The sequence below is a fragment of the Pseudorca crassidens genome, chromosome 15 (assembly GCF_039906515.1).
Source record: "Pseudorca crassidens isolate mPseCra1 chromosome 15, mPseCra1.hap1, whole genome shotgun sequence".
Taxonomy (NCBI): Eukaryota; Metazoa; Chordata; class Mammalia; order Artiodactyla; family Delphinidae; genus Pseudorca; species Pseudorca crassidens.
In genome coordinates, this window is record NC_090310.1 from 60,818,034 (window position 1) to 60,840,942 (window position 22,909).

Below are 22,909 nucleotides of genomic sequence, written 5' to 3' on the forward strand. Positions count from 1 at the left end.
TGGCTTTTCTGAAGTATCCTATAAATAAGATAATATAGTAGGTACTCTTTTGAGTCTGTTTCACTCAGCAACATTCTTATGAGATTCATCCATGTTGTTATGTGTATCAGCGACGTGTTTCTTTTTGCTGCTAAGGAGCATTGAAGGGATGTACAGGGTTTATTTACACCCTGACCAGTCAGTGGGCATCTGGATTGTTTCATGATTTTACATAAAACCACTGCAAACGTTCATCTCCATTATTTTTTTGGTGTGTGTGAACATGTGTTTAATTTCACCTGGGGAAGTACCTAGAGGGATTGCTGGGCTGCACAGTAAGAGTATTTTTAACTTCATAACAAAGCTGCCAAACTGCTTTTCTTATTTGTTCGTTTGTTCATTTATTTAGATTGAGGCATAACTGACATACACCATCATATTAGTTTCCGGTGTACAACATAATGATTTTCAAAATAGTTGTAACCATTTGCACAGAGCTCTATGAGAGTTCCTGTTGCTCCACATCCTTACCAGCACTTGGTATGGTTTTTTTTTTTTTTTTTTTTTTGCGGTACGCGGGCCTCTCCCATTGCAGAGCACAGGCTCCGGACGCACAGGCTCAGCAGCCATGGCTCACGGGCCCAGCTGCTCCGCGGCATCTTCCCGGACCGGGGCACGAACCCGTGTCCCCTGCATCAGCAGGCAGACTCTCAACCACTGCACCACCAGGGAAGCCCTTTTTTGTTTTTTTTAGTAAGAGGGTTCTTTGAAAAATTCTGATTTGATCACTTCACTCTCCCCCTTCACGCTCCTGCTGATCCTTTATTGCTTCTTATTGCTCAAAATTCTCAAGGTGGCCTTAAAGATTCTGTACTTTTGCTACAGTTTTTCCCACTAAGTTCAGACCTGCTCTCAGACCAGGTCCTCACCTGCCCTTAACCCCACACATCAGACTGGGTCCCTCTTATGTCATCATGTATCCATAACAGTTGTAATACGGTCATTAACTTTGTAACTAGACATGGAATATCTGTCTCCAGCTCTAAAATGTTAGCTACATGAGGGCAGGTCATGGTCTTGGTCATCACCGTATCTGCAGAGCCAGAACAGGGCCTGCACATAGTAGGTGCTTAGTAGGAATCCCTTGGGCAAGAGATCTCATTTAGTGTCTCAACAGCCTTGAATGGGGAAGATGATGATTTTCATTTTACAGAAAGGCTCAGAGAGGTGAGGTAAATTGCCCATGTCACTCGGCTGGAGCCCAGATTTGAGTCCTGGTCATTCTGAAGCTATTCCTCCCCTCTCAGTCATCTGGTCTGGAGGCCCTCTGCTCCCAGGTTTACAAATGGCTGGGAGGAACTGGAGCCTAGAGAGGAGGAAGCCACCTGCTGGGAGTCACCCAGAGCCTCGCCTATCTGTTGGTTTTCTCTTTACAGTAAATATATGTATGTTTCCAAAGCCAGTGAACTAAACTGCTAAATCAGCAGGGGACAGCCTTATGTCCCGGGGACATTTTCCTAAGGTCTTCCAGGAAGACAAAACAGGTAGGATGGGCCATAAGGTCTTGTCATTTCCGTAATTTCATTGCCTCCACACGACAACCCTGTATTTTCACCCATTTTACAATGGGGAAAAGTGACGCTCAGGGAAAGACCTGCCCAAGTCATAGCCACTCTGCCATGTTTATCCATCTTAGAGGAGTTACCATGAGGGGTGTTTTAGGAGGAAGGAGGGATGATTATGGTTCTCAGATTTCATCATGCATCAATGTCACCAGAGTGTCTGTAAAGCCCAGATCCATGGCCTCCACCCCCAGAGAGTCTGATTAGTGGGTCAGTGTGGGGCCTGAGAATCTGCATTTGTAACAAGGTGCTGGTAAAGCTGGGATGGGAGCACACTTTGAGGATCACAGCCTTATGGCATACTTGTTTCTTTAGGCTAGTGGGGCCTCTGATGGCCCCTGGAACCCTAATAATAATAATATCCAACATTTTGTTGAGCAGTTACTACATGCTTAACTCTGTTCTTATGACCTCACACACAATGACTCACTTAAACCCACAATATCCACATTTTCCACATGGGGAAACTGAGGCACAGCCATGTTAGGTAACTTGCTCAAGTTTGTATCACCTGTAAGAACTGGAGCGGAGCTCTGAACCAGGCAGTCTGGCTCCAAAGCCCACACTCATGAGCACCACACTCTTGTCCCACACTCTTTAGTATCTGCCCTTCCACTAAGACTGAGGGGCTAGTCCTACTCAAGTACTCTTCAGGGCACAAGCCAGAGGACATATTCACCATTTGGTTTACAGCTACCCTCCCTGCCCCCAATTTAGTTCCTGGACTACATTTAAATGGAATGCAAACTTTCCTCATTTCTCAAGGAAGTGACAGTTGACACCTCTGTGGGCATTTGGGGAGCCAATTTCCGGTGTAATGCTACTTGCTGACAACTCCTCAGCTAGATGCAGTCAGCAATTATATACTGTCAGAGGCTTATGAATAGCTCCCCCCTTGGAGTTAGTGGCTCTGGAAGGCAAAGGTGTCTTCAAGAGGATTCTGTAGAGACAAACTAGCGATGACACCAGAGGGTCAGGAGAACAAAGCTTTATGTTGAATAGTGGCCAAAAACAACACTTTTATACTGGGAGGAAGAGCCATTGGCACTCCATGATAGTGCAAAAAAAAAAAAATGCAGATGTCAACTTCCTTGAGGGTGTCATGAATGGCTAAAAGTGGCACATTTAGCTACATAATCCCAGAGAACATCAGAGGGAAGAATAATGTCAGAACTGGAGAGAGCCCTAAGAATCTGTGAGTAGCCCCTTCCTACCCTGTAAGGAATATGAGGCCCAGTGAGGTCAGGTCCTGCTTAGGGTCACACAGCAAATCAGTTGTCTTGGCCTCCCATCCAGTAAATGGGCTCAGGGACCTGGGACGTAAGATGCAGGTCTAGGCAAAGGCAGGCACACAGAAAAGATGGACTTACAGAAGAGACCGGTTTTGCCTTACTCTGTCCAACTTGCATAATCATCAGAGGGGATATTTCTTTCTTTCTTAAATTTATTTATTTTATTTATTTTTGGCTGTGTTGGGTCTTCATTGCTGCGCACGGGCTTTGTCTAGTTGTGGTGAGCAGGGGCTACTCTTCGTTGCAGTACGCGGGCTTCTCATTGCAGTGGCTTCTCTTGTTGTGGAGCACGGGCTGTAGGCGTGCGAGCTCAGTAGTTGTGGTGCATGGGCTTAGTTGCTCCGCGGCATGTGGGATCTTCCCAGACCAGGGATTGAACCCGTGTTCCCTGCATTGGCAGATGGATTCTTAACCACTGTGCCACCAGGGACGTCCCGGAGGGGATATTTCTAATACACACATTTTTCAGGTTGTTTCCCTGTTTAAAAGCTTTCAATGCCTTCCTCTTGGACAGGATGAAGTCCAAACCCTTGTGGAATGGATAAAGTTCAAGCTCACACGGGGCAGTACAGGGCGTGAACTTTGGAGTCAGAGAGACCTAGGTTCAAGTCTTGACTTTGCCACTTATTAGCTGTATAACCTTCAGTAAGTTACTAAATCACATGCTTAGCTTTCTCAGCTGCAAATCAGGATAACTATAGCAACTAGTTTCACATATTTGAGAGGATGAGATAAGAGAATACAAGTAAAAGTACTTAGCAGAGAGCTTGTCTCATAGCATTCATTGCTACTAATATTACCATTAATTATTCTATCTATGGCGTTCAAGACCCTCCATGATTTGGTCCTAGCCTACCTTTCCAGGCTTATGTTTTTTCCCGCTTCGCTCTCACACTGTAGGAAGGGCTGTTACACCTCCTCAGCGCTAGGCTCTCTGTGCTTTCCATCTCAAAAGCTCTTTATTCTTCTGGCCTTTGAGACTCAGCTCAGGTGTCTCCTCCCCTGGGGAATATTTCCTGACTCCTAGTTGGTGCTATGAGACTTTTTTGTGAAGAAAAAGTCAATCACAGAACTGACCCCAGAGGTTAAGAACAGGAGCTTGGAGTTTTCAGCAGCCTGAGTCTGAGTCCTGATTCTGCCAGTTACTTGCTGTGCGCCTTGGAGCAGGCCTCTCTAAGCTCTGGTTCCTTATGGATATAATTACAATGATCTCAGGACTTTTGTGAGATGATCTCTGTAAAGAGCTTAGTACAGGCTCTGGTGCATAGTAAGTACTGAACTACAGTACTTATCAGTTATCATTAAGTAGCTGTTATTTTAACAAAGAGTGAGCTGTTAAGTACCTAACTGTACTTGGTTACACTTCACCCTGGGCTACTGCTTAACCTATAGGTTATATCTCAGGAGCTTTTACGTATAAAGCAAGTCTGTGCCTCTGTCCATTTATCTGCCGTCCATCCATCTCCTCACCATCCATTCATCTTTCAACTATCCAACTATTCATTCACCTACCATTCTTCCAGCCCCCATCTACCCATCCATCCACTCTACATCTATCTAGCCACCATCGTCCTTTCATCCACCTACCGTCCCTCCATCTCTCCTCTACTTTCCATTCATGCACCACCCATCCATCTCTCCACAATCTACCCACCATACACCATCTACCCACCCTTCCATCCTCTCCATCAGTATAGGATGCGCAGCCATTATGCTTCAGAACTTGTGAACAGGTAGAGAGAAATCAATGAAGACAGTGGGATGTCATAGAAACATTAGGAGCTTTGGCATCAGATAGACATGAATTCTACATCAGGCCAACTCCATGACCTCTAACGTTATTTTCCTACGAGAGTGTAGCAGGACACTTCTCAAAACACATTTGTCTGGGGCTTCCCTGGTGGCACAGTGGTTGAGAGTCCGCCTGCCGATGCAGGGGACACGGGTTCGTGCCCTGGTCCGGGAAGATCCCACGTGCCGCGGAGCGGCTGGGCCCGTGAGCCATGGCCGCTGAGCCTGCGCGTCCGGAGCCTGTGCTCCGCAACGGGAGAGGCCACAACAGTGAGAAGACCGCGTACCGCAAAAAAACCCACATTTGTCTGTAACAAACGTCCTTATGTTCACCTGAGCATCTCCTTGGGCTTGATTCTAGGCTGATTCCCAGCCAGAGATGAATTAGTTCCCATTCTTGCCCTGTAGAGCTCACTCCGATGCCTGTACTGTGTGTATGAGCATCAGTGCTACCTTGAAACGTATTTTATAGGGGACTCCTTTATAATTGTTTGCATTATTGTTTCGCTTCCCACTGCACTTTTCCCTCTCTCCCCACCTTGAGAGCAGGGACAATTTTCTTGGCCCTTTGTATCTACCTCCATACCTAACACCACATGCAGCTCTCCCTGATTGCTTGTCTACCTCTGTCACCCCGAACGGTCGGTAATAACAAGAATAATAATAGCTGTCATTTACGGAGGCCTTACTATGTACCAGGTTTTCCTCTTGCATTCATTATTTCACTTGAGCTTTACCACAATGTTATTAAGCAGGTACTTTTTCACTCCATTTTATTGATGAGGGAACTGAGGCTCAAAGAAGCAGAGTCACTGGCCCAAGATTACAAAGCTGCTAACTGGCAGAGCCAAGAGTGAATGCAGGAAGTCTGATGCCAGAGCCCATGCTTTCCCCCGTGACACTGCACCACCCCCTCTGCTATCAGACGAACGGATATGACTATATTTATCCCACTTGCGTCAAAGGATGGTCTGAACACAATAAAATGAAATAGCTGGAGAGTGCTTTAAAAAAAAAAAAGAAGAAGTTAGGAGTTCAAAGGAAAACATTGCCATTAAACCTTGGGAATTTTCAGAAGTTATTTAATAGTGCAGGTTCCCTGACATTATCATCCAGTACCATCTCACCTCTATTAATACCTCCCAAGGGAATGGTGTTGACGAGAAACTAGTGGTAATTGGGAGGAAATTACCTGGAAATTACCTTCAAGATCTTCTGGAGAGAAACTTAAATCTCTGCCTTGCAGATAAAGCCAGTTTCTGGGAAGTTCAATTCTGATGCCTCCATTTGATGCAATGACAGAGAAGTGAAAAGCATTGATCTTTGGGGGATCTGGGATTCTGGAGACCTGGATCTGCAGCTTGTCAGTCTCCCCTTCTAGACCCAAGTGTCTCCTGGGGCCAGGTCTGGGCTCTGTCCACTTCTGTATTTCTGGTTCATTGTAGGTATTCCAGATCGTGGTGGCAAAGGTTTCCCAGGAAGCACCCTGTGTAAGATGATGCTTATCCTTAAAGTAACCACTGTTGCTGAGAGGAAAGAGCTTTATCTGAACCTGGGTGGGCGGCTACCCCAGAGGCAGTAGGGGAAGCAGAGTTAATCCAATTCAAACCACATTGAATGTGTTCCCAGATGAAAAGGGCTTTCTATTAATCGAAGGAGGTGGGGGGAGGGGCTCTACAACTACAGGTGTCCACCAGTGAAGCACCCAAATTCAACAGTTGGAGCAAGACTTCCTGCTGCTCCATCACACAGCAGACAGCACAAACTGTGATCACCTTATCTTGTGCTAACAAGAAAATAGCAGCACTCATTAGCTGGGTGATAACTTTCCTGTCAAATCAAGAGAAACTCAAGACAATGGAATTATGTATCCATTAAAAAGAACGAGGCAGATGATAATGACAGTTGACATTTACTATGTCAGCAACTCTGATAAGCACTTTGCAGGCATCATCTCATTTAATTCAACAGGCTCATGAGGTAGGTTCTATTATTATCACCCTTTGACAGAGAAGGTGCTTGGAAAAGTTGAGTCACCTTCCCAAATGCATTGTGTAGCTCAGACTCCAGAGCCAACTCCCTTAACCACCAGCTTTTTATTTTGAAAAATTTCAAGGCTACTGAAGACTGGCAAGAAAAGTACAAAAAACCCCCATACGTCCTTTACCCAGTTTCACCAATTGCTAATATTTTGCCATATTTGCACTACATTCAGGAAATTTGACATTAATACGTTCATTAATACATTTCTATACATTATATATTCAAAGTTACATTCTATATTCAAATTTCTCCAACTGTCCCCCAAAGTTCCTTTTTAGCTAGTGTCTTTCCAATCTAGAATTCCCCTACATTTAGTTGTCAAATCTCTTTAGTTACCTTCAATCTAGAACAGTTCATTTCCCCCCTCCCATAATATTGATCTTTTTGAAGAGTCTAGGAGGCTATCTCACATTCTGGATTTGTCTGTTTCCTTCTGGTTAGATTCAAGATGTATGTTTTTAGTGGGAATGACTTGGAAGTAATGTTGCGTCCCTGTTAGTGCATCACATAAAAAGACGTGTGGTATCAGAGTGGCCCTCATTCATGATGTCAAATTTGACCCTTTGGTTAGAGCAGTGTTCATCAGATTCATCATTGTACAGGAACCCCCTCCCTCTGTAAATAAGTAACCTGTGCAGTGATACTTGGAGACTGTGTGACTATCCTACTCTTCATATACATGAAGACTTCATATATAAGTCTATTGCACATAAAGACTTATGTGTACAGACATGGGCTGTGTCCATAGTACATTATTAGATTAAGAAAGCAAGTGGCAGAACAGTGTGGGTAATTACAACCTTCCCTCCTTTGTAAGCGATTATACATGTAAACAATGCATAGGAGAAAGGTGTTGATTGGGAAGGGCCTGATTGGTTGGGCTGTTTATTTGTGGGGAACCTCAGCTGTGAGTACCTGTGGGCCTTTTCTCTTAGGCTGCTCATTTTTCCCAGAGTAGAAACCTTCCAGTTGCCTGCCTGGTGGAGTAAAATCCTGACTCTCAGAGTAGAGAGGAGAATGAGGCCTCAGCCTTCAGATTATATCTCTTTCTTAACTCAGCCTCTTCCTGATTTCTGGATGGAACCCCCCAAGGCCAGAGTCTCTTGCTTCACGCCTGAAAGACACCCTCTAACCTGCCTGACTAGGGGTCCTCACTCAGAGGTCTAATCACTTCTTTTACAGACTTTTTACAAACTTGTCATTTCCTGCCCTATCTGTACCCCATTTTAAGAGGCCCATGACACCTCCAATTCCTGAGGCTTTTGGGGGGATCCAGAGCATAAAGCTGATGGCTTTTCTGCTTCTCCACTGCCTTGCACAGGGTTCAGCTTTCTTAGGTTGGCTGAGTCAGTCACCGTTTGCCCATTTGTTGCATAATGTCTATGTTTTATTGCTGTTCTCTTCTCCCTCATTCTCTCCACCCTGTGGGCCACCTCTTTTATCTCTTTACTTTAATTGTAGTGGGAATTTGGGAGGGTGCAGAGGAAGTGCATGTGCTTCATTGGTTATGCTTAACCCCAACTCCATACCTTATATAGTTCTGTATGGTTTCAATTTTTTATTTTATTTTTTTCTTTTGCTTTTTTGTTTCAATTTTTTAAAATGAGACTTTATTTTGTAAAACAAACTAAAATGTTATATACATAATATTAACATTTAGTGTGTATATGTGTGTGTGTGTATATATATATACACTTCCTTTTTAAAAGACACATACAAGAGGCATAATAGTCAGAAGACTTGTGATTTCAAGTGAGAGAAATTCAACTCGAACCACTTTAAGTAAAAGGGAGGATTTATTGGCTAACATAACTGAAATCTCCAAGGTGAGGGCCTGGGAACTCTACAAGCACTGATGATGTCGTCAGGAAGCTCTCTTTCCATCTTTGAATTTCTCTTACGTCTTTGATTTCTTGTTACAGCCTTTCTCCACTGCTCTCCATCTGCATATTTTTCCACCTGCAAAATGGGGCTGTCAGGAAACATGAGTGATGGAAAGGGCTGCAAATTAATGCATTCAGCAAACATAGAAGGTTTCTGAAATCCTAACCAGTAATAAGCATAATTGCTTTTCAAAAATCTACACAAAGCCCCCGCCCCCAAGAACAGTCACACAATAAAGCAGTGGAGAATTTTCAGCTCTGCATCAGGAACTGCCTGCCCTGAAAAAATGGGAAGGATCTGGGTGGATGAGTCAGTCGTCAGCCTTGGTACAGGCTGATCCCTGCCCAGGCCCCAGGGAGCTGTGCCCCACTTGAGGGCTGCTCCAGGCTCCTTGTTCTCAAGGCGAGGCGTTGAGAGTGCTGGCAGAACCGGTCTCAAGGTCACGTTTTCCTACCTTTCATGCTGACTTGGCTGTGTGTCTGTGTCGGAACTCTCCAGCTTTTACAGGCTGAGTGCTGTTCTGCAGGTTGAAGGATGGGCTAGGGTCTATTTGTGCAGCAGATACCGGGAGAATTGGAGACTGTGGTGCCATCAGTGAGAAGCACAGGGAACAGCATGAGGGAAGGCACTGGAGCAGGAAGACGTGCTGCAAGTTCAGGGTCAGTAGGTAGTTCGTGTTGCCATGGCAGCACCTTTTAGAGTTCCTGAGAAAGTGTGAGGGTAGGACAGCAAACAAATTATTGTATTTCTTTTAGCCTCGGCTTTCTCACCTATAAAATGAGGCAGCATTAGCCCCTGTCCTTATAGATGTTAAAAGCCTGGAAGAACATTTTTCTTTTCATTTTTTCCCCTGTTTTTTGTATGGAAATAAATACTTCGATAAGTCTGCGGAGGATGACAGACACATACTTGCCCTTATCAAGGCATGTTTAAACCACCTAAGGAGATTCCTATGCTGCTGTACAGACAGGGAGAGGAATGTATTCTGCTCCTGAGAGGGACAGAGAAAACAAGAACCGATGAGGTTGCCCAGAAGGTGCGCAGTAAGCCTCTTGCCTGCTTCCTGCGGCTCCCAAGTCTTTATTCATGTTGACAAAACTTAAAAGTGCTCTGTGTGAGTAAAGCTCTTGGACAAACAAGTGAAGAAGCAGAGTAGATAAGGGGATGAAACAAAGACTTTCCTGAAGGGGCTTCCCTGGTGTCTCCGTGGTTAAGAATTCGTCCGCCAATGCAGGGGACATGGGTTCCAGCCCTGGTCCGGGAAGATCCCACATGCCACGGAGCAACTAAGTCCGTGTGCCACAACTACTGAGCCTGCGCGCTAGAGCCCACAAGCCACAACTACTGAGCCCACAAGCCACAACTACTGAGCCCATGTGCCACAACTACTGAAGCCCGCATGCCTAGAGCCCATGCTCCACAACAAGAGAAGCCACCACAATGAGAAGCCCGTGCACCGCAACGAAAAGTAGCCCCTGCTCGCCTCAGCTAGAGAAAGCCTGCGCATAGCAATGAAGACCCAGTGCAGCCAAATAAATAAATAAAATTATATATAAAAAAAACCTAATCCAGTGTTATAAAATCAATAAAAAAAATATCCGCAAAGGTAGCCACCCAGATGTTGATTGTGATTTTCTCTGGGTGAGCAGGGTTGTGTTTTTGCTTATTGTCTTCTTTTTACTTGAATATTGCGGTAGTTTTTAGATATGCCTGCAAATTCTTTGATACCCTTGCCAGCAAAAGACGGGGTCTGTGTTCGCTCCCATTGAATCTGGAGTGACCCTAGTGACTGAATGCCCATTGGAATGTGGTGGAAGTGATGCTATGTGACTTCCAGTGCTGGGTCAGAAAAGGCCATAAAGTTTTGGTCTAGTTTTTTGGGACACAAGCCTTGGTGCCTTGAGCTTCCATGTAAAAATTCTGAGGCAGCCATGCTATGAGGAAGCCCAGGCCACATGGACAGTCCATATATATGTGTTCCAGCCCCAGCTGAGGTTCCAGCCTACAGCCAGCATCAAAGGCCAGACATGTAAGTCCAGTTACCTCTAGATAATTCTGCCCCAGCAATCAAGTCAATCCCAACATTTGGTCTTCCCAGTTGAGGGTTCATGGTGGAGCAAATACATGCCATCCCCACTGTGCCTTTTCCAAATTCTTGACCCACAGAATGTGGGAGCTTAATAAAATTGTTATTTTAAGCTACTAAATTTTGGAGTGGTTCATTACACAGCAGTAGATAGTTGAAATATAGATATTTTCTGATTTTCTGTAATGATCAAGGGTTGTTTTATGTTAAAAAAAAATGGAAAAGTTTACTCTTAAAATTTTCAGGCATAGAAGAAAATTCATAGCACCATCTGGGAACAGAAATTTGTCTTTCATCTACCTGCTCCTCCAGGTTAGGGGTGACAGACATCACTTGACTCCATATTCTACTGCTCACTGTGGTGGTGGAGGGGGTGGCAATATGATTGAATCAATCCTGGAGTCTTTGTGACCCCCGATATCCTGAATTATTGAATTCTTAGAAGCAGCTGTCTTAGCTAATAAGTTACAAACAATTTCAGCCTAGTTGCAAATGTTGACAACTCTTTGAAAAACAGTTTGGACGCAGTGTAGTACATGAGTTAAGATGCTTTTGAAAGTAAGTTTGAAAATAAAACAAACAACAAAAAATCCAATTTAAAGTGGCTTAGACAAGAAAGGGAATTTATTGACTTAACATAGCTCAAAACCTGAGTGGTAAGTTTCAGGTGAGGCTTAATCCAGCAGCAATGTGATCACCTCAGTTTCTTTTCCTGAATTTTGAAAATTCAGTGGATCTGAGTCTGGTTGGCCCTGATGGGCCTGGCTTTGATCATGTGACCATCCCTGAATCCATCACTGTGTGTGGCAGTTGGTGGGTGGAGGCAGTAGGTTATCCTGATTGGATTAAACTAGAGATTTACTCAAGGGATTGAGGGTTGGGTCAATCCCATCTAAACTCTATGAGTGACACATTCTGGGTCTTATTAGGAAGGGGGAAGAGAAAAGTGTGGAGTGAGACACATATGCCTATAACAAGAGACACCTGACTCTTTATGCCCCTGTTCCAGTAGCCCTACTTCTAGGGAAATATTCTAAAACACAAGCAAAGTCATATTTATGGAGATGTTCACTGTTATTTTTAAGAGCAGAAAGCCAGAAGCATCCTCAATGTTCGGTCACTCATTTCTTCCACAGGTACTATAGCTCTTTTACAATGGGTAGGACTTTGTATAGACTCGAGAGACACATGCCTATAATAAGACACAATATGGATGTAACACTCAAGGTTCAGAGAGGAAGAGATAGTATATGCGCAACTTCACCAAGGTAATAAGTGTGAATACTGTAGACACAAAGTGTGCTGCGGGAGTTCAGAGGAGATGCACCCAACTAGGAGTTATGGAATGACAGCAGGAAGTCTTCCTGGAGGAAGTGAGACTGAAAAGGCCAGTGAGAGTTAACCACTCAAGGGGAGTAGAAATGGTTATGGGTGGTGGCAGGGGTGGAGGTGGGGTGGGGATTAAGAAAAATACCAATGCCTGGGTCCTACCCCCACAGGTTTGGTTTCTGCTGGACTGGGGTGGGACCTGGAGAGCCCTGTCATTGTTTAAAAGAATAAGCTGGGACTTCCCTGGTGGCGCAGTGGTTAAGAATCCGCTTGCCAATGCAGGGAACAAGGGTTCGAGCCTTGGTCCGGGAAGATCCCACATGCCACGGAGCAACTAAGCCCATGCACCACAACTGCTGAGCCTGTGCCCTAGAGCCCGCGAGCCACAACTACTGAGCCCACGTGCCACAACTACTGAAGCCCGCATGTCTAGAGCCCGTGCTCCACAACAAGAGAAGCCACCGCAATGAGAAGCTCACACACTGCAACGAAGAGTAGCCCCCACTCGCTGCAACTAGAGAAAAGCCCACACGCAGCAACAAAGACCCAACGCAGCCAAAAATAAATAAATTTATAAAAAAAGAATAAGCTGATAAGCTCCTTGGGTTGGATGGAACATGAGACCCTCCAGACCATGGCTTAGTGTCAGGAGGTGAGTGCTATGGTGTGGACACTGAGACAAGGAGAGGAGTACATTCTGGTTCTGAAGTGAATTAGGCATGGTGATGGGGTGGGGTGCTGCCAGGTGTTTGTGCATCCTCCCTCCCTCTCTCCCTCCCTCCTCCTGGAGTGCCTATGGGGTCAGGCAGTTCTCAGCTACCGCCCAGCCCTTCAGGACCCCTCCCCTCCCCATGAACTCAAGTTAGATTGTTCATCTGATTACTATTGTTACGAATCTTTTCTTCAACATAAGAGAAGAGCATGGATTCAATCCATAAACACTATGCAGCACTGTACCTCCTATATATAAAATACCTGGCACTCAACAGTAACTAAGGGTCAAAGAAGCACTTTCCCTCTGTCCTTAAAGTTGGGCCAGGGGGATCATCACAGTTAAGAAAAGGGTACCAGGAGGGTGCTAAAGGAATTCTGGGGTGGATCTGTGACCCTCTGGATCTGGGTTTGTTTTCTGAGTTCAAGGCCTGATTCCACCATTTAGTAGAAGTGTGACCTTGGGCAAGTCTTTATGTCACAATTTTTTTCATCTGAAAAATGGGGAGATTGTGGGAAGGGGAATAATAATATCTCTCTGTAGTAGTAGTAGTAGTAGTAGGAGTAGTAGTAGTAGTAGTAGTGAGTTACTACATATAAGTGCTTTTTGTCCCTGGCACATAATGAACACTGAAAAAGCTTTAGTTATGACGATAATGACGATGATTCTTGAGTGTTTACTCTGTGCCAGGCTTTACATTCATTGTCTTATTCCAGATTCACTCAAACTCCAGAAGACAGAATATATATATATATATATATATATATATATATATATATATATATATATATATATATATATATATATTTACCCATAGAGGTGAGAGCTTGGGCTCAGAGACTTCAAATAACTTGCCAAGGTCATGCAGCAAGTACATGATGAGGCTGGTATTTGAATCTCCATCTATTTGATTTCAGAATCTAAATCCTTAACCACCCACTATCCTTCCTCCTGTCAGTCAGCAGCCCCACCAGACTTTGAATAACATGGGGGCGAAAAGCACGTCTTATTAACTTTCATACCCTCCAACGCTGCACTCCCATTCCCAAACGCTCCTCCCAGAGTCGGTATCAGGAAATGTTTGCTGAATGAATTGCTCTCTCCTCCCACTCCTGGCACTTCCAGTCCTTCAAGGGCCTTCACCTCTACATCCTTGAACCAGCTTTGACTAAACACAAAAGAAAGAGTGATGAAAAAAAGTCTTTCTCACCAAGGATACAATTAATCAGAATGCTTCAGTTGCGCACATACCTCTGTATAAATACATATACTTGTATCTATATAAAGAGTAGCACTCACAAAGTTTGCTGGCTCAATGATGCGGTTGAATGGGAGACTGACAGTATGATTCATGGCTCAGGTCAAATTTAACTCTAACCTGTTTGTGCAAGACAGATTTACTTCCAGAGCCCTTTCTGCTGCGTAATTGCCTTGAGTCCACCTTCTCCCCAGGGAGAGGATATATTCACATCAGCCCACAGCCTCTTGCTGCCGCACAGCCAAGTCAGATCTGGATTCTTTGGCTGCTTTCCCAGCAGTGTGGGCCCAGGTAAGATCCAACCAGGCAGTCTTTGCCAGCAAAGGAAGGAGGAGTAATCAAAAGCTGTAGCAGGAGGCAGCCTGCCAGGAAACCTGGGAATATGAGATGAGAAGCCTCAGGGATAGTGGTCGAGAGAATGCCTCTCGTCCGTCCATCCACCCATCCATCCATCGCATCTGGCTCCTCATCTGTAAGATCCACCCATCTATCTGTTTATTCATCCATCCATCCATTACAGTCATCCATCCATTATATCCACCTATCCATCACATTCATTTGTCTATCCCTTCAGGCATAAAATGCTTACTGAGCACCTACTCTGTGCCAGACACTGTGCTGAAGGCTGGGGATAAATAGAGTGAATGAGTCAGATACTTTGCCTTCATGGAGCTTACATTCTAGCATGAGTTCAGGCAATAAACAGATAATCATTCCAATATCTTTTTAGTCATAGACTCCAAGAAGTGCTATAGAAAAGGGGTAGGTGGTGTTAAGAGATCCTGGGGCATCTGGGGAAATTGACCTAGGAGCCACTGAATGGAGCAAAGTGACCTGAGTGCCACAAGGTGGGGAGAGTGACAGGAGACTGGGTTAGGGAGGCATTGAGAAGCTGGATCACGCAGTGTCTTGAAAAGATTCCATTTTTCCCAGTTGTTCCATTTTCTCTGAAGAAATGGGAGTTTCACAGCTTTTTGTAACAGAAAGATTGTGAACCGTGGAGAAAAGCACGGAGCTAAGCTGAACTCTTGGCTCTTCCAGTCTACAGATGTATGACCTCAGGTTAGGCAAGCCATTTAACTTCTCTGAGCCTCAGATTTTTCTCCTCTTTCTTCCTTTGTTCAATATTTTTAGAGCACCTATTATGTGTCAGGTGATTTTCTGGACACTGGTGGTATTCCAGTGACCAAAACAGAACAAACTCACTGAGTTGTTATAAAGATTAAATGAGATAATGCATATAAAACATTTGGTACCACGCCTAGTCTATTGTATCTGCTTATTAGATGGTGGATGTTTGATTTTTATTTAAAATTAATCAAGGAACACTTTCTTAATGTTGTTCAGTATATCTGGAACCCCAAGTAAATAGCGGGTAGAATTTTCCCCTTCAGTCCAAGCGTCCCCGTTCTCCTTTTCTACCAACTCAGAAACCTGAGAGGCGTCCTTCATTCCTCTCTCTTTCTCATAACTGATAGCCAGTCAGTCACCAAGTTCTGCCCTTCCTGTCTTCTATATCGCACAGATGTATCTGCTCACCTCCAGGCCCCATTCACTGACATAGTTTGGGGCTCTTAAACTCATACCTGTCTGACAGACATTGTTAATTGCTTATCCAACATACACATTTCTTCCTTCTTCAATTCTAAAAACATTATGATTTTGTTTGCATCCGTAATGTGTATAATCTCAGATTACTCACTTTCTGAGCCTCTTTTCCACTTAGAAGACACAGTTCTGACCAAGGAGATGAAAGCAAAAGTCTCCTGGAGGTAAAAGAAATAGAAGTAGAGCCTTATATCTGTCCTGAGTTTTTCTTTCTTTGAACATGGATGTGATGTTTGGAGCTGTGGGAGCCATCTTGGACCATGAAGTGACAACCATGAAGATAAAAGCCAATGTAATAGAACAAAAAGACAAACAAAAACCGCCTGGATCCTTGGTGAAATATTAACAGCAGTAACTGCTGACCTTTGTTTTTCTTGTGAGAAGAATAAACCCTTCTTTTGTGTAAGCCACCATTATTTGGATTTTCTGTTACTTAGAGTCAAACGGATTCCAAATTGTCTACCTGTTTTATTATAACAGCCTCCCAACTCGCCTCCTCCAGGTTTAGCTCTCTAGTTCATCCTCTGCATGGCAGCCACAGGTATGTTGTGAAATACACAAATCTGATCACTCCTGTGCTGAAAGCTTTTCAAAGTTTTCCCATCACCTACAATAGTCCCTGGGCATTGTGCTATTTTCTGGCTAATAAGGATTTTCAGACAGCATCTCAGCATCTGATCAGCTTTTTTTTTTTTTTCCTGATGAATATTGAGATATTAATCATTCAACTCATGTGACACTGGTGTTATTGCAATAGTGTTTTAAATAAAAGTATAATTTAACTTTACCTGAATTTGAAGAAAAAAAGAAACTGAAGTGAAATTTAAGTAACTGCTGACTTTTGAGTAATTTTTCTTCACCCAAGGGATATTATTTCTTAATGATCACTCTAAGGGAATTATTAGGGAGATATTACAATTATATTTATTTATTTATTTAGGCTGCATTGGGTTTTCATTGCTGCGTGCAGGCTTTCTCTAGCGTGGCGATCGGGGGCTACTCTTTGTTGCGGTGCGCGGGCTTCTCATTGCAGTGGCTTCTCGTTGCGGAGTGTGGACTCTACGCACACGGGCTTCAGTAGTTGTGGCACACGGGCTCAGCAGTTGTGGCTCGTAGGCTCTAGAGTGCAGGCTCAGTAGTTGTGGTGCATGGGCTTAGTTGCTCTGCGGCATGTGGGATCTTCCCAGACCAGGGCTCGAACCTGTGTCCCCCTGCATTGACAGGCAGATTCTTAACCACTGCGCCACCAGGGAAGTCCAGATAAAACAATTAAATGCATTATGGGATCCTGGATTGGATTCTGAACCAGAAAAAGGACATCAGTGGGAAAATTGGTGATATTTTAATAAAGTCTATAGTTCTGTTAGTAGTGTTATATCAGTGCTGATTTAATGGTTTTGATCATTGTACTGTGGTCATGTAAACTAATGAAGGGCATACCACATTCTCTGTACTATTGTTTTCAACTTTTCTATAATTCTAAAATTGTTTCAAAATAAAAAACTTTAAAATCACTTTAAGGTTAAGAAAAAAATTATAAAACACAAGAGATTAGTTTTTAGTTATGTTTTTATTCTAGAGAGTATGGAATTACTCCCTGTTATGAAACATGATGGCATTAGCCATATAATTCTTTTTATTTTCTCTTCCCAAACTTACAAATTTTTGTTATTTTTTATATTGTCAAGATTTAGAATGTTGATGTCTTTTTTGGCAATCAATCATAATTATTACTGGAGCTGTTTAATCTTAATTACATATTTAAATAATTCTGTGCTCACCACTAGTTCTTTTGTTTCCTGAATTTTTAATTTTGATTTATCTCTTTGTTGGCTGGATTTCATAAATAAGTACTATTTTCAAGAATGTCTTATTGCTCCTGTGTTTCCTGGACTCACATTGATAATGTCTGGGTGTTGCCACTTCATTCATAAAAATGAACACGGCTGGGTATAAAATTATGGGGTTTTGGTTTGGAATTTTGTAGACATTGCTCTACAGTTTTCTGTTATTGAGGCTTTAAGAAATTTAGATAGAATGGCAATGACTTTTTTGATATACCGTTTTATGACATTTAATACCTGTAATTTTTATATAACCACAACCAGAATCAAAATACAGAACAGCTCCATCATCCCTCCCAAGTTTCCTCATGCTGCACCTTTATAGACAAACCAGAAACCCCTGACAACCACGGATCTCTTCTTTGTCCCTGTAATTTTGCCACATAGATGTCACATAAATGAGATGATGCAGTATGTAACCTTCTGATACTGACTTTTTTCATTCAGCATAATGCTTCTGAAATACATCCGTATTGTTATGTGTATCAACATTTCCGTCTTTTTTATTGCTTAGTGGTAATATGATCCACAGTTTACTTATCAGTGGTTGAGGGACAGAGTGGCTGTACCATTTCCTTCCCACCAATAATGTATGAGAGTTCCAGTTGCTCTGAATCTTCATCAGTAGTTAATATTGTTGAGTTTTTCCTTCCTTCATTGTAGCTATTCTAATAGGTGTATAATGGTATCTCAATACAGTTTTAATTTGCATTTCCATAGGGGCTATTGATGTTGGGCATCTTTTCATATGCTTATTTACTATTCATAGATCCTTTCTGGTAAAGTAGCTGTTAAAATATCTGGCCTATGTTTTTGTCTTCTTATTGTTTAATTTTGAGAGTTCTTTGTACATTTTGAATACAAGTGCTTTACAAAATATATGTTTTGCAATATTTTCTCCCCATATGTAGTTTGTTTTTCATTCTCTTGCCAGAGCAAACATTTAAAATTTTCATGAAGTCCAATTTATCAGTAATTTTTCTTAACATCTTTATTGGAGTATAATTGCTTTACAATGGTGTGCTAGTTTCTGCTTTTTAACAAAGTGAATCACCTATACATGTACATATATCCCCATATCCACTCCCTCTTGCATCTCTCTCCCAACCTCCCTATCCCACCCCTCTGGGTGGTCACAAAGCACCGACCTGGTCTCCCTGAGCTATGCAGCTGCTTCCCACTAGCTATTTTACATTTGGTAGTGTATATATGTCCATGCCACTCTCTCACTTTGTCCCAGCTTACCCTTCCCACTCCCCGTGTCCTCAAGTCCTTTCTCTACATCTACATCTTTATTCCTGTCCTGCCCTTAGGCTTTTCAGAGCCTTTTATTTTTTTTTTAGATTCCATATATATGTGTTAGCATATGGTATTTGTTTTTCTCTCTCTGACTTACTTCACCCTGTATGACAGACTCTAGGTCCATCCACCTCACTACAAATAACTCAATTTCATTTCTTTTTATGGCTGAGTAATATTCCATTGTATATATATGCCACATCTTCTTTATCCATTCATCTGTTGATGGACACTTAGGTTTCTTCCATGTCCTGGCTATTGTAAGTAGAGCTGCAATGAACATTTTGGTACATGACTCTTTTTGAATTATGGTTTTCTCAGGGTATATGCCCAGTAGTGGCATTGCTGGGTCATATGGTAGTTCTATTTGTAGTTTTTTAAGGAACCTCCATACTGTTCTCCATAGTGGCTGTATCAATTTACATGCCCACCAACAGTGCAAGAGGGTTCCCTTTTCTCCACACCCTCTCCAGTATTTATTGTTTGTAGATTTTTTGATGATGGCCATTCTGACTGGTGTGAGGTGATACCTCATTGTAGTTTTGATTTGCATTTCTCTAATGATTAGTGATGTTGAGCATCCTTTCATGTGTTTGTTGATAATCTGTATATCTTCTTTGGAGAAATGTCTATTAAAGTCTTCTGCCCATTTTTGGATTGGGTTGTTTGTTTTTCTTGATATTGAGCTGCATGAGCTGCTTGTAAATTTTGGAGATTAATCCTTTGTCAGTTGCTTCATTTGCAAATGTTTTCTCCCATTCTGAGGGTTGTCTTTTCGTCTTGTTTATGTTTTCCTTTGCTGTGCAAAAGCTTTTAAGTTTCATTAGGTCCCATTTGTTTATCTTTGTTTTTATTTCCATTTCCCTTGGAGGTGGATCAAAAAGGATCTTGCTGTGATTTATGTCATAGAGTGTTCTGCCTATGTTTTCCTTTAAGAGTTTTATAGTGTCTGGCCTTACATTTAGGTCTTTAAGCCATGTTGAGTTTATTTTTGTGCGTGGTGTTGGTGTTAGGGAGTGTTCTAATTTCATTCTTTTACATATAGCTGTCCAGTTTTCCCAGCACCATTTATTGAAGAGGATGTCTTTTCTCCATTATATATTCTTGCCTCCTTTATCAAAAATAAGGTGACCATATGTGCATGGGTTTATCTCTGGGCTTTCTATCCTTATCAGTAATTTTTTTTTTTTTTTTTTTTTGCAGTACGCCGGGCCTCTCACTGTTGTGGCCTCTCCTGCTGCAGAGCACAGGCTCCGGATGTGCAGGCTCAGCGGCCATGGATCACGGACCCAGCTGCTCCGCGGCATGTGGGATCTTCCCGGACCGGGGCACGAACCCGTGTCCCCCTGCATCGGCAGGCAGACTCTCAACCACTGTGCCACCAGGGAAGCCCCAATCCTTATCAGTAATTTTTAATGGATCATGCTTTTGGTGTCATATAAATGAACTCTTTGCTTAACTGAAGATGATGAACATTTCTCTTATGTTTTCTTTTCTTTTTATTTTTAATAAATTTATTTATTTTTGGCTGTGTTGGGTCTTTGTTGTTGTGCGCGGGCTTTCTCTAGTTGTGGCGATCAAGGGCTACTCTTCATTGCAGTGCACGGGCTTCTCATCACAGTGGCTTCTCCTGTTGCAGAGCATGCACTCTAGGCATGCAGGCTTCAGTAGTTGTGGCACGTGGGCTCAGAGGTTGTGGCTCATAGGCTCTAGAGCGCAGGCTCCGTAGTTGTGGTGCATGGGCCTAGTTGTTCCGTGGCATGTGAGATCTTCCTGGACCAGGGCTCAAACCTGTGTCTCCTGCATTGGCAGGCTGACGCTTAACCACTGTGCCACCAGGGAAGCCCCTCTTATGTTTTCTTTTAAATGTTCTTATGTTTTACATTCTTCTGTGATCATTTTGAGTTAATTTTTGTATAAGATGTGCAGTACCAGTTGAGGATTATTTTTATTTATTTATTTATTTATTATTATTTATTTTTGGCTGCGTTGGGTTTTCATTGCTGTGTGCAGGCTTTCTCTAGTTGCATATTTATTTATTTTTGCATGTGAATGTCCAATTGTTCCAACACTGTTTGTTGAAAAGACTATCTGTTCTCCATTGAATTGCTTTTGTAACGTTGTTGAAAAGCAATTGACCATATTTATGTGGCTCCCTCTTCTGTACTCTCTATTCTGTTCTATTGATCTATGTGTCTGTGCTTTTGTTAATACCACTATATCTTTATTACTGTAGTTTTATAATAAATGTTAAAATTGGGTGAAGTGAGCCCTCCAACATTGTTTTCGTCATCAAAATTGTTTTTACTATTCTAGTTCTTTTGCATACTCATATCAATTTTAGAATCATCTTGTCTTTAGCTACAGAAAAATTCCTGCTGCAGTTAGTTTGGGGATAATTGACAACTATGTTGTCTTTTAATCAGTGAACATGGTATATCTTTCCATTTATTTCGGTCTTCAGCATGGAATTTTCAGCATACAGATCCCATACATGTTTTGTTAGGTTTATGCCTAAATATTTTACTTTTTAAGGATTTATTGTAAATAGTACTATTTTTAAAACTTCAGTTTCTAGTTGTTTATTGGTAGTATATAGAAATATGATTAATAATAATCTACATATTGACCTTATATTTTGTGACCTTGCCAAACTCACCCATTAGTTCTAGAAGCTTTTTCTTTCTGTATATTCTTTGGAATTTCCTATATAGATAATCCTATTGTCTGTGGATAGTGATAGTTTTATCCCTTCCTTTCCAATTTATATGCCTTTTGTTTCTTTTACTTGCCTTTTTTCAAAGGCTAGGACTTACAGTACAATGTTGAATAGGAATAGTGAGAATGGACCTTCTTGCCTTGTTCCCAGTCTCAGGGAAAGCATTTAATCTTTCACCATTATGACATTTGCTGTAGTTTTTTGTAGATACCCTTTATCAAGTTAAGGAAGCTCCCTTCTAATCTTAGTTTGCTGAGAGTCTTAAAAAAGTCACAAGAGGATTTTGGGTGTGGCTTAAGTACTTTTTCTGCATTAGTTAATATGATCATGTGGTTTTTTCTTTACTATGTTAGTATTGTGGATTACATTGATTTTCAAATGTTGAATGAGCATTGTACTCCCAAGATAAACCTCACTTGGTGAAGATCTACTGTGTGGTTGTGTGCCTGTGTGTGTGTACACATATATTATATATAGATGTATATATGTGATTTGCTAATAGTTTTTGAAACCATATGAGCCTGGAGTCATATTGTTCAGAATGTTTTTAACTACTTATTTCATTTCTTAGACATAAGAGTATTAAGGTCATCTATTTCTTCTTGGGTGAGTTTTGGTAGTTTGTGGCTTTCAAGAAATTGGTCCATTTCAACTAAGTTGTTGAATTTAAGTGTATAGAGTTGTTCATAGTATTTTCTTATTATCCATTTATGCCTGTGGGGTCGGTAGTGCTATTCTCCGCTTCACTCTGGATATTGTTAATTGTCTCCTCCCTTTTATTCTTTGTTAGTCTGGCTAGAGATTTATCAATTTTATTGATATTTTTACAGAAGCATCTTTTGGTTTGATCAATTTTCTCTATTTTTCTTATTTTCAATTTCATTGATTTCTAGCCTTAATTATTATATTATTATATCCATCTTTATTTTTTATTATTCTTTATTTTTATTTCTACCTTTATTATTTCCTTCCCTCTGATTGCTTTGGGTTTATTTTGCTCCTCTTTTTTTTTCTAGTTTCTTAAGGTGGAATCTTAGATTGTTGGCTTGACACCTTTTTTTTTCACATATATGCATTTAATGATGTACAGTTTCCCCCTTAACACTGTTTTAGTTGTATCCCATAAATTTTGAGATGTAGTTTCATTTTCCTTCATTTCAAAATTTTCTAATTTCCCTTGAGACTTCCTCTTTGACCAATGGATTATTTAGCAGTTATTTTTGTTTGTGTTTTGTTTTCTTTTGATCGTGCCACGCGGCTTGTGATTGAACCTGGGTGGTGAGAGCACAGAGTCCTAACCACTGTGAAACAGCAGGGAAGGGGGCAGGTCACAACCTTTGAAAGAATGACATAGCCCGAGGACATGACATAAACTGATTAGAACCAAATGGGTCCAAGATGGCGGCAATTCGACTTCCACCAGACCTTGAGCCTCAGTATACA

General features: G+C 42.0%; 1 protein-coding gene across 1 annotated transcript in view; it reads left to right on the forward strand.

The window, feature by feature from the left end:
- PDYN (prodynorphin) overlaps positions 1–22,909 on the forward strand; it is a 99,639-nt gene that overhangs the window by 46,478 nt on the left and 30,252 nt on the right. The window lies entirely within an intron of this gene.